We start from the raw sequence: 13,957 nt of genomic DNA on the forward strand, positions 1-13,957 counted from the left end.
CGTATAGGTACAGTACAAGTATAAGGCTAGAAATCATGGTATATCGTACAGGTACAGTACAATTATAAGGCTAGAAATCACGGTATATCGTACAGGTACAGTACAAGTATAAGGCTAGAAAGCATGGTATATCGTACAGGTACAGTACAAGTATAAGGCTAGAAATCATGGTATATCGTACAGGTACAGTACAAGTATAAGGCTAGAAAGCATGGCATATCGTACAGGTACAGTACAAGTATATGGTTATTGGCATAGATATATTCAAAGACATGCGAGACAGTGTGGTTCTATATGTTTGTAATGCTATTCACATAGAGTCTCTCCGGTTTTGTTTTATACCAGTAATTCACCGGACGGACGAAAACGGACAACCCCCCTAAGTGGCCTGCAGACGGGTAGACATAGACAAAAACGTACCAACAAGCGTCGAAACCATCACACAGAAAACATAGAAGCCATATAAAATAGGACTGAAGACAAACATTTAATATAAATAGGGACATGACATCCCGCTTTGCCATATACTTGAAGGGTACCTGTACGATATACCATGCTTTCTAGCTAAAATCGTCATTATCTCCTCAACGGTGTAATTTTTACCAGTATTCTTGTTGACAGTTGACAGTTGGCAGTAGACAGTAGACTACATAACTATAGTAGTATAATTGACAAGAGATAGTTGGCAGTAAGCAGTTGGCAGTCAGCAGTAGACAGTTGACAGTAAGCAGTTTGCAGTTGGCGGTAGACAGTAGGCTGTCTGTCGTTTACGGAATTCCGTAAATTTGCGTAAAAGTCAAATGGGTTGCGTTTTCAATACGTATGGTATTATATTTCTTTGCGTTTTTAAACATTTTAATAGGGTGAAAGACGCAAATACACAGCTTATCTGGGGCTCTGAAAGAAAGCAAAATATACACTAGAATTGAAATAAAGCTAGATTTAAAAAGTTTTCAAAAATGTTGTAGAATTGCTGCCTTGCAGATATATTTGTTATCCTTAAAAAAAACTTTAAATACTACCATGCTTACTATTTCAATTTATTTGTAAGGCATGTGTTAATTTGCCCACAATTGAATCCAAAGTCACGATGACTGCATTTACTATTATTTTCAAACAAAGACTCAAATAAGATCTGAATGATCCGATAACCTACTACTAGTATTTTAATTCATCCGGCTTATTGTGGTTCCACTTTTTTGAAAATCTTTTTGAACGGTTTATTAAGCATGCTTGTCTGCGGTTGTGTCCATTTTAATAAATCGTTTTGATAAACCCACATCCAATACATACACAAAAATGAAGAAGACTTTATATATGTAAATAAATTCCTCATACTCGTACCTTATGCTTTTTGTAAATCACTCGTTTGGTCGAGAGTGATACGTTGTTATTAGACCGGTCGTTGTGACAATATATTCTCCATATGTCTGTCAAGTACTCATATTTTGAAAGATACACATTTGAGTAGGACATTAAGTGATCCCAGAGGCCTTCAGTATATTAACTATTTGAAAGGGAGGTTTTGTTTTTAAGGATGATTTTACATTTGGACGTGATTTGTTAAATTAAGCACCACAAGTTATTATATTGTCCCGTCACTATTGAAATGTAATGATATGTAGTTGTCTTTTATGATTATGAGCATCATTAAACGCGCAAACAAAAATACAAATTCGTTTATTTTTTATAGTTAAAGTTAGTGTCAGACGTAAAGGACATCGTGCTATAGAAATATTGTTTGATATTACAGATGAACTTCACTTTGTTATATATAGTACAATATATAGTTATACCAGTCGATATTGCATTTTTGACCGCCATGGTATGGTATATTGGAACACTTTCATTTTTTTTCAAATATATGCACTAAACTGCATAGAATGACGGTCTACCCTTTACAATGTTATGTATAAAACCATTCTCACAACAGTTTGATATATCAATTCTGCTTTTGCGTACTTTAAGTTATAGTGTTCTATTGTGTATTTACTATATCGCTGCCGCCCAAAGGACACACCAGCGAAGTGGTTTATAATGATAACCTTTTCAGGAGGAACAATCTTTTGGCAATTTATATGACAAAGGGACGGCATTGTAGGATGGCTATATAATCAATTGGCATTGTTGTCAAGACTGTAGGTGTGTTGATAGGTGGTACTCACTGCATGTGGCAGCCGGTTCAGACATCTCAAAAGCATGGAATCACGCCTACTAAAAGGTCGTTAAGTGTAATGCAATTCTAAGCTTGTTCCTTTACCTTAATTACAAATAATTGCAGACAAAGTCGAGAATTATACACTTAGGTTTAATTGTGTTTTTAAATAGGTATTTTATATTTGAACCAATAATTTTATTGACTATTGCTATGTTTCTTACACAAATGTTTCGATAACATTTGACAAATTCTAAATGTTTACAACAGTCCTGTTAAATCATGATTTTCAAAAATGTATTGCTTATACGATTGACTTGTATAAACATTCTCATAATTAATTTAAAAGCGATGTTTGAAATTCTCAGTTAGCTGAATACTTATTACGGACGCCATATCTTAGACATCCATATAGAAGATACAAAACTAATGCCATTGCGTCTTCCGATTTGAATAACATAAACAGTATTTCTCCCACAAAAACATATAAATGACATAAATACAGGAGCTTTATTTTCCGCTCTGATACTGGTGATCATCACCATAATGTGAGCTATTTTAAAAACCACAAGAGCATGTGTCAGCACGCTCATATTCATAGTGATCCTTTGCACGATCAATACGCGCGTTAACTGCTAAGTTGTTTACAGTAAAGGCATTATCTGATTAGTTATACGTTGATTTATAAATGTTTAATATTTTAGCTAAAGCATTACCGTATCAACCGTCAGCTTGTTTTATACGCATAACTACAGTTTGTTCAGTGTATCAAAAGTTACTATGATATCCATATAACGTTCTAAGGCTAAGTGAAATAATGCTATTTGGAAATGTACAGTATTCCTCAAAGTCATACGCCGTAAAAACCTGCATGAATTAGCAACGCTATATACATGTACCAATCAATAATCCGAACTAAAGGCCCTGTTGATGAGGCAAGTTTTAACAACGTTTATTTCAAAACTTATTTCATAAAACAGAACATGTTTTTTTATTTATTCGGGTTGATAAATAATCTTATACTATTATGCAGCATGTACAATATTGTTTGAACTTCCGTGCGTTCAAAAACGTGATTAAATGTGACCTTTAAAATTTCGGCGTCGGTACTATAATAGGAAGTTATTTGTTTTTGGTTAAAACGCCATGTTCACATAAGAATGAATATTGAGATGCACACGTTTTTTTTTCTAGTTAAATCCAATACCTCATCTATTTGAATTGTGTGTAATGAAACAAAATCATGTAGGGTAACTGTTCCGATATTTACATCCCTCTAATAGGACATGTTTTAAAGGCGCCTTTTCACAGATTTTGGAGTTTGTCATTAAATGCCTTATATTGATAAATGTAAACATTGGATCTTGAAAGCTCCAAAACCAAGAATACAATTAAAGAAAGAAAAAAAGTAACACTGAACTGGGCTGGAACCACTGATCCCTGGATTAAAAGTATGTCGCTTTGACCACTCGGCCAACCGTGCTCATACAATGATGTATTTTATACCTTATAGTATACCAAAATGTAACGATAACAACAGAACTCTCAAAAGTATCCAATCGTTTCGCGTTGCAACGCTTTATACTTTTCAGGTTTTTCAACCGTCAAAAGATGCATATAATGAATATTTAAGAGCACGGTAAATGTTCAGTATTACTGTTTCCTCACAAATATCCAAACTAATACGAAAATTTGCGAATCTGAAACGTTTTTTTCAATTTTGTCAATTTACCAAAGCGTAAAAAGGCGCCTATAATGCTGTTTTGCATGTTTAAACGCTGTCATAATTTTGTTCTACTGCACGCAAAAAATTCAATTTCTAAATAAAGAGATGATACTTCAATCGACCTTTATAAACCACCAAGGTTCGTGTACGTGACTAACGTGCACGGAATCACATTCAACGAGATTCATGGCACGTGCTGACACGTGTTTTGCGGATAGACATGCCAAATAAACGGTTGTGATTAAGGTCGATATCAAACATGAATATAAAGCGCCTAATTAATTTTGTGTATGAATTTATTGCTAAAGACAATGACATTTTTTGCAGTAATGTTTCTTTTAATCAACTAGGTTTATTATGTATTCAAAAGATAAGCTGACACCATTCATTTTAAATAAACGTTGCAACATACGACTTGAAATTTAATATGCCAACCCCATAATTATTTTATAAGCATCGTTTACAAGGAGCATACAGTTTTGTCTGAAAACAATTTCATATGACACTTGTTTATCGAAATTCCACTATGAACATGAAATGCTATCATGGTGTGATTAGAAGATGTATGCACGGAGTGTCACATTAGTTGAGTGCCACTTATCAGCACATATACGGGTTTTACAACAATTCAGATATATTGGATGGGCGTCCTTGTGGGTCTTATCTTTCTCATATCAATTAGCAAAAGATTGTTCCTCATGAAAATGTCATTATTATAGACCACTTCACGCGGGTGTCATTTCACCGGCCACGGTGCGGTAAATGGCTAGCACTATAGAGTGTGTGTGAAATGTCAATTATTCAGTTTTCGTGGGAGATATTTCTCTGTAAACTCGATTTCGATGTAGTAGACAATAAATGCTATATTATTTGGATATGTGATCATTTTGTTTGACGATTCTAGTCGCTGCTATAATAATCGGTTGAAAATTACAGTACAAATAAACATTCGTCGAAGTTATCGGTATCCACAACTATCGGAGATAAACAAAACTCCATAGAAAAAAGTTGATATTTCGTTATAAAATGGAAATTTATTCCCTATAAATATAAAACACCGCCATTTTGAATATTTTAATAAAACACTTCTTTTAACATAAAATTAACTTAAAACTTCTTTAATAAATGTTACATAAAATTGTTGGAAAATTCAATAACAATTACCCGATAGTCTAAGCAAAAATAACAGAAATCAATTTGATTGCCGAGTTGTGCTGCAAAGATATGCGTATATCAATCCAGCGACAAAACGAGTCAATGGAGTCGGTGACATCACACACAGTGTGGTGCATTAGCATATAGAGACATCACACAAAGTGTGGTGCATTAGCATATAGAGACATCACACACAGTGTGGTGCATTAGCATATAGAGACATCACACACAGTGTGGTGCATAAGCATATAAAGACATCACACACAGTGAGGTGCATTAGCATATAGAGACATCACACACAGTGTGGTGCATTTGCATATAGAGATTGAGCTTATAAAAATATGATATTGTTGCCCCTTTGGGATTTGAACATTAAATGGCCTTGATTAAAAAGCTGTCGCCTCACTCTTCCTATAATTATCTAACACTATGCGTATTTTTGTTTATGTAAGCGATTTTGAATATAAAATAAAATGAAAACTATAGAAACACTCCAAACTATTCCATCGTATTTGCGTGTGTAATACTATAATTGTATCAATTTCATACGATGACAACTTTAACGAAGATGTGTTTTCAGTACACGTCAAGTCTCTAGAGTAATTTTGTTGTCTTTTGATAACTGTTCTTCTGTTGTTGTTTTTGTAATATGTGACAAAAATTTGAAAAATCGCCAATACTTCCATCTGTGAACCCTTTAAAGGGATCTTTTCAAGTTTTGGTAAATTGACAAAATTGAAAAAAGTTGTTTGTGATTCGCAAATTTTCGTTTTAGTTATGATATTTGTGAGGACACAGTAATACTGAACATTTACCATGGTCAAATATAGCCATTATATGCATCTTTTGACAATTTAACAACCTGAAAATTATAAAGCGTTGCAACGCGAAACGATTAATAATTTGGAGAGTTTTGTTATTGTCGTTTAATTTTGTAAAACTACGAAGATTGCTTATATCAAGTATAAAATACCTCACTAATGCATACTTGGCATGATGGCAAAGCGGTCGAATTGGTTTTTATTCCAGGATTCGGAGGGTCACTGGTTCGAGCCCTGCTGCGGGCTACTTTTTTTCCTTTTTTATATATTTTATTCTTGATATTTTACTGAAGCTTTTTAGATCCAATGTTTACATTTATCAATACAAAGCATTTACTGACAAACTTCAAAACATGCCAAAATCTTTGAAAAGGCCCCTTTAAGCGTTAAGCATGCACTATTATGCGAAGTAAAACTCGGCATGCTTGATTGTATCAAGACAACAACGTCGGTAGTGAATATCGCTTCATTCAAAGCTTTATGAAATGAAATTAAATTCATCGAATATTTTTTACTTTGATGTTATTTATATAAGCAGATAACACTAAAATTATTCTAAGCAATGTTTAAATCTATCTTTTCAAACCGAAGAAAATTATTTTACATGGACATTAACCATGATATGTTTAAAGGATCCAAAATAAGTGTCTTCTTTAATTAATTCAACACACGTTAAAATGGCATCAGTTTTAGTGCAATAAAAATGACACATATATTTCACTAAAAAACATTTAGCTTGTACAAACACATTAACATGTGTGTACGTTTGAAAAAAAAGTATGTGGTATTTGGGGCTTTATAACGATATACTTACTGATATTGCTTTATGGACAAATGTCAAATTTATCTTTTTCAATGTTAAACAAAATTATAACTGAAAACGCACCGACCTTAGGCAAATCATTAAAATGATTAGAAACAATTCAATTTCAACATATATTGGTCAGCATTGGTTTGTTGATATCAGGTAATGAATAACTTTTGATGTGCATGGCTACTTAACGTGTACATACAATCTATGCCTCCATGCTTTAATAAAAACATATTCAAAACCAAACTTTTATCTGGCCAAAAAATAACATGATCTGATGAAAGATTGTGTAACTAAAGTGAGAACTTTTTCCACTTTGTTACACTCTGTATATATAAGTTATATGCATATTGCTGTCGCGGCACACAACTGTTCGTTTTCGTTAAAATTTTGTCGAACGTATAAATCTATATTTATTTATAAACTTCAAAATTCATTTGTATACATTTTATAAATTTTATACATTTTGTAAAATGTTATAAAAAATTATACATGTATACTAAAAAAAAAATAATAAAACATGGAGATTTGCCTGTTATATATGTCATGCTATCATCTGCCGCTAAAGAACCTTTGTCTAGTGAATGCCTCAAAAATCCGTTAATGGGAATGTATCACCGTATGATTGGCTCACCGAGGCTTGCCGAGTTGTGTTTAAAAGATGTGCACATCAATCAACGATACATACGAACCAATACTGTGTTGTATCAATACAGTTCTGCGTTTTTATCATTTTGCTTCGTCAACTGCGCATTTTATTTATGTAAGTACGATATCATAAAGAGAGTTTAATTTAATTTGTTTAATCTAAACGATTTAATTATACCATTAGCATGAATAGAAATGAAATTCAACATTGCACAATACAGTTAATAATGTAACTAATAATATATATTTAATTACAATTAACGTAATTAATTTCTGGAATTTTATTAATGATTTTCAATTGCACAAACCTTTAAATGCGTCACAATCGCATTTTCTGCACATGTGGTTTCGTGACAACAAACGTAAAATAATGTTGTTATTTCTGAAGTAACAACTATTAGAAAGCATGTCTGAAATTAGAGACCAAGTTATTGTTGAAAGCTAAAGGCAGATACTTGCTTCTTGCCTGATTCTGACATGCATCAAATAACTTTAATTCTTGTTCTATATTAAGCGATCGTTACTAGTATAGAATGCTATTGATATTTGCATGTTCAATTCACAAATCGTACAGCAATCCACAGCATTAAAAGACAAATAACATATAATTGTCAGCTGTGTCAAGCAAAAGTATACCACTTCGCTTATAGTTGATCATATCGCAGAAATGAAACTATTATAATGTATTTTACACTATTGTAAAGAGCATAGTGTTTTGTTGCATGCTTCGTGCATGTAATGTGTTAAGGTTAAAGTGGTTTGTGATTTACAGATGCGAGAGCGAGATTTATTTGATGAAAAATAACTTATTTGCTTTAATCTATGATAATATTTTTGTCCCCAAATTATGCTGGAATAAACGTACTTAAATCACTGAATGTGTCCACCATCACCCATCAATGTTTTCGGGTCGGCATCTTTACGGAGTCCGTTGGTTCGTATGCTCGGATTGTAGTCCGAACATAACAAGTGTCACTCATTGAAGGATTTCTAAATAACTGTGCAGTGTTATGCATTTTGAGCCGGAGAGTCACGCGCAAGAACTATAGCCCCAACTCAAAGGTCGAAATCGCATATTGAAGGTCAAGCATATTACGTTTAGCCAAAGATACGATAGCTGCAGAATTGAGTCTTACATGGAAGGAATTTAAAATAACAGGGCACAAGTGCCAGGTATAAAGCATCGGTGTGTCGATCAAAAGCAACAGGACATTAGGTGTACGTTACGGTGTTTGCAAAATAAAGCGTATAACTAAAAGAGTATTCGTGATATTTTAGTGATGCATCGTGCATATGTGCCTTCAATTCAAATATTGCTTGGGATTGCATATGGATTGTACGTCACTGATTCCTAAAATAGAAAAACAATAAGAACGAACTGGGATTTTGTAATTACATCTAACGGCTAAATACTTATATGCATATGGGGTTGGTTGGCGAATGTAACCTTTTCTTTTAAATAGGAAAACACTTTTCACTAAAGAACCCTATTTTTATTTGAAGTTTCGAAATAAAAATACATTTTCACAATCCTATCATCAAGGCTTCGTTTTTATTACAAAAGGGATGAGATATATGTCATCGTTACTAAAACATGAAATAATGTTTCCTCTATGTTACTAGAATAGCGTAACACATCGAAACCTGATATTACGGCCCTCGTCTATCTTTGTCCATTCACATAAGGTATGTGCAGAAAAAATAGCCTGCGGTAAATTAATCATCGAAGTCTAATGCTCTAATCTTGCCCTCAAAAAATGTTTCTTTTGCAAATAATTCGTATATATATATATATATATATATATATATATATATATATATATATATATATATATATATATATATATATATATATATATATATATATATATATATATATATATATATATATATATATATATATATATATATATATATATATACAATGTTGCGTACCAAACACGGCTGCATAGGTAACGGCATGTGGAATCTATTGACGGATTTCTTAATTAATTAAGGGGAAAGAATTTCTTTTTTAATTAAGTGGACATTGAGGCAAACCTAAGCATATCTTATGCTCACGTAGGAACTAGGACTTAAAAATATAGTAAATCTCTTAGTCAATGGGTAAGTGCAAAGTTCAAACGGACTAAGATTGGATTTAAACACGAAACTTGGTCCGGCTTAAAATTGAATGTGTAAGCGTTATTGTTCACCATTTAGACGCACTCACTTAACTAAATTTTCATCCATCTTCGTTTTTAAATCAAAGTTGGATTTTGTCTCATTGCTGCAAATGAACGTATTCACGAAGTCTCATTAGATCAGTCCTTTTAACGGAATAATTGTACCTTTTTCAAGCATTTAAGTTTTCGTACAATTCATGTTTAACTGATTTGGTTACATTAAGACACTATGCGTTAGAGACCAAATCAATAGAACCGGTTCATAACATAATTGATAACTGCACAATAACGAATGTTTGTAGATATGTTTATTAAATTGCAAATGCGAGTATAAGTATTTGATCGTATAATCGGTAACGAAGTCAAACCAATAATTGTAAATTTGCATTAGCAAAACTGACAGAAAGCATTACATATATTTTCGACACTATACCCATTTTCATGAACCTATGTTCGACCTTGCAAGCCGCTAACAAAGTTTTAAATTTATTAAGTAATACATTTATCATATTTCTAAAAGCAAAAATCTTTGTTCGACAAGCACACGAGCCCCTTTCGTTGATGACGGATAGCCTTTTTCTAAGTATAATAAAATTATATTGAACATCAACTGCGTAAGTATCAAAGAATCGCACGAAATCTTGGTGTTACCTGTCACCGACGGAATGCATGATGGACATAATAGTAAATAAATGCTTCCCGCATCAAGATACGGTGGGGAATTAGACATGCATTATATAAGAAGACGTAACACATAATGATAATTTGCAGTTGTGAAAAATAAACAAAAATAGATAATTAAAAAAAATCTTAACATTTTGATAGCTGTAGACTGTAGTAATTTTAGTTCGTTTTTTCACTTTGTACGGTCTGCAATAATAACTCACGAAACGGTAAATGCAAAATACTAATTATGCAGATGAAATCAGAAGCTACTGTTAATAAATGATTTTGAGATAAAGTTTACGTGAAAACATTAGACTTTGCGATGATTAAATGATGTTGAACACATATGAAACAAAAAATCAAAGCTTCACGCATAATTACTCTATATCACATTTGTGAATACAGATATTATCTTCTCTCACGAGAAGACCATAACAAGGGTACTTAAAGCTCATATCAGATGTTGGTGGAAACCCTTACCGCAAGTAAATCATTCTTTTCTGAATAAGCACGAATACAAACGTGACACACGTGATAATTTATATGTTATGTGTGCATCACCGTAATGCCTTGTGACTTGCGGATAGTGATTCCTTGTGACTTGTGGCTAGTCATCCCTTATCACTTGCGGATAGTGATGCCTTGTGGCTAGTCATGCCTTGTTAGTTATTGCAATGTAACAGTTTCAATAAGGTGGTGATGGTGAATTCTAAAATTTATAATATAAGTTAATTATTTTTTTTTATTTTATACCTTGAATACATATGCTCTTCTATATATTTATATGACCGGCAATGTCCATACATTTCGATAGTTTACAGTACCGTATATGGATCGGTAAATAATGATTAGGTATATGGACCAAATCAAACCAGAAACAAATAATTTGAAGTAGTAAGTATTGATATTACATTAAATTCATATAATTTATAGCAAGAAGAACGCATCTAAAGAAGATAGATGAGGATAAAGCCATAACGTCAGCACATCGTAATTTATATTATTTGATTATCTTAAATTAAACATAACTAGAACGTATTTCGTTTCATTCACACAAAACTCGTGCAATATGGATTCAAATGTTAATCAGCTTTATTATAAAACAATCAAATAGATGTTAAGATGCACGTGAGAAATGAGCATTTTTAACGACTAGTTTCGGTAACGGTAAAGAATTGAGCGCTTTTAAACGGTCACTTAAACTAATTGTGAACGATTTAAAAAAATCCGAAACCAAATGGTGTTATCAAAAAAATATATTAAATACCAGCATTTGCATAGTGATAACATAACTAAGATGTGCCATATCAACTGAAAACCATTTAATGTTTAATTTCGCTAACCTGATTTAATGTCTTACAAATAAAATTCTAAACAGTCAGCTGGCAATTTTATTAAATATATGTATCGCATCTCTTGCATCTATGCAATGCAATTTTCCATCAGTTACCGCTTCTTTCCAGGCGTCCGTCCAATCTGATGATGTTAATTTATTCACGTGTTAGCATACACATTGTCACTGTAACTCCAACACACCAATGTTTTGTTTTTTTATCATGTTATCACTACATTGCACAAATATCATAGGACAGAAGATATACTAGTATATATTTTATATTTTTCAACAAATTGCTGATCTTACCGCCGTGCTAATGGCCGCGTCGTATACAACTCGTAAATATGGTTTGCGATCGATTCATCACTTTTAACTAAAACATCAAATAGATAAGACCAATCACAATATATATGGTCGGTATCATTATATTTGTTATTTTTTTATAATTCAAGTATTATTAAATGATAGTTTAGTGATTTTATTACCACATGCATATTTTTGTTCATGTTGCTAACTGGCTTAACCAAATAGGTTTGTTTTTATATTACTTTGTCACTTAAGTACACTCAAATCTGAGGAAATCAAAAATATTACATCTTAAATGTCTGCAAAAATTGTTGATTTGAACGCCGTTCTGATGGCTACGCAGAAACGCCCCACATACCTTGTATATACGAGAGGTAGACACAATGACACATTTCAAACAACGTTAAGCGATCTGGACAACACTAAGTTAAAACATAATATATTTGAGAAGACCAAGCATAGTACATCAGGTCAGCGTATACATGCATATAACGGTATAATGCATTCAGTTTGCAACACAAGTGTTACAGATGTCAAATATCTTGAAAGTTGTTAATATGTAAAAAAAAACTTGAACTAATAAACGTATAACTTAGTACCAGCAATATATAACATTATCGAAATGTTGATATCAATCAGCGAAATTAAAAATACTTGACGTTCATTAACCAAGATGACGCCATAGATTCTTCTAGCCTAGGTGTCCGTGAACTGAGGCTTGATTAAACAATTGATATTATTTCTGTTCACATTAACGAGGCAAAAGCCAACAAACAAATGACCCAGTGTCTGAGCACACCTGCTCTGTGATAGATCTCCTATCATTTTAACACCAAGCCTAACGCTTGACTGAAAAGCATAAATGAAACAATATGCTCTTAACAATAGTATAAATTACATTATTCCAATCATAGCGATCAGTAATTAGCGAAGTGGTGTAATATTGCTTGACAAAGCTAACATTTACAAAGTATTGGTCTTTGAATCCGTGAAGATTGCGTTCTAACATAACAGGCCAATACCAATCCCACCCGCCATATCAAACACGATGTGTTTTAGAAATTCTAAACGTTATTGCGATTGACAAATTAGTGTCATTAACAACATGAATTATTCAATTCCAGATCGGATCGTGCGTTGTTAATTCAACAGCGAAATTGCTTGTTTTATCATAAGCAAACAGATATTGTTGTGGCATCACATTTTAACAAACACGAAGAGGAAACATTTTATTATGAAATACGATTTTTTCTGAGTTGGAATTGTTTAACCTGCTGTGTGTGGGGTTAGTGATTTATACTGGTTAAAATTCCCTTTGGTACCACATTTCACGATTTTCATTCCTAGTTGTATCAATGTGTGTTCGTACCAGTAAGATTGACGACACAAATACATGTAGTTTGTATATATTTAAATAATGCAGTTGAATAAAATATATCAGCTGACTAATCAAACGCTTGTACAAAACGTGTAAAATATATGTTATATAGATCCATAAATACAACACTGGTAAAAGTTTAACATATTGCTTTGTATTGACCGTTCCAAGGCGTTAATCCTAGTTTTAATCATTTATTTTTATAGTTTATGTATTACTTTTATAAAAGTAGTGGATTTGAACAAGTATTTCGTTCCTGTTATTTGCGTAAGTTTCATTATTCGCTATATTAAATATCTTAAAGAACAAATTAGCATAATGTATATCTTTCCTATAAGTTGATGAAGCTTCATCATTAAATTTTTTATGTTGAACATACATAATTATTGCAATATCAATGAGTCGTTTGTTCACTGCCACAGTTGTTGCCTGATGTACGTATGTGCTGAAAAGATGTATTGCGGGAATTGTGTCGAAGTTCTTATTCACGTTGCGGCATAACTACTCCCAACAGCTTGTGCGGAATTAATTACACAGTTATTATAAACGAAGACAAAAAATCTTTATTCTTGGTTTATTGATCAACAAATATACAATGGAAGCAGACAAAAGGCATTATTTATGAAATCAGTACGCAAATTAAAAATATGTACAGTAGTATTACAGTTAAGAATTACGTTCAATTCGCCCTTGTACATTAAATATAACAAGAGGGTCAAAGGTCCTGGCGCATCTCCTGAGACCCACTGAGTTTTTTTTACTTGTTTTGCTCTCATACTTTAAGACTCAT

This window comes from Dreissena polymorpha, chromosome 5 (genome assembly GCF_020536995.1).
Source record: "Dreissena polymorpha isolate Duluth1 chromosome 5, UMN_Dpol_1.0, whole genome shotgun sequence".
NCBI classification, from domain to species: Eukaryota; Metazoa; Mollusca; class Bivalvia; order Myida; family Dreissenidae; genus Dreissena; species Dreissena polymorpha.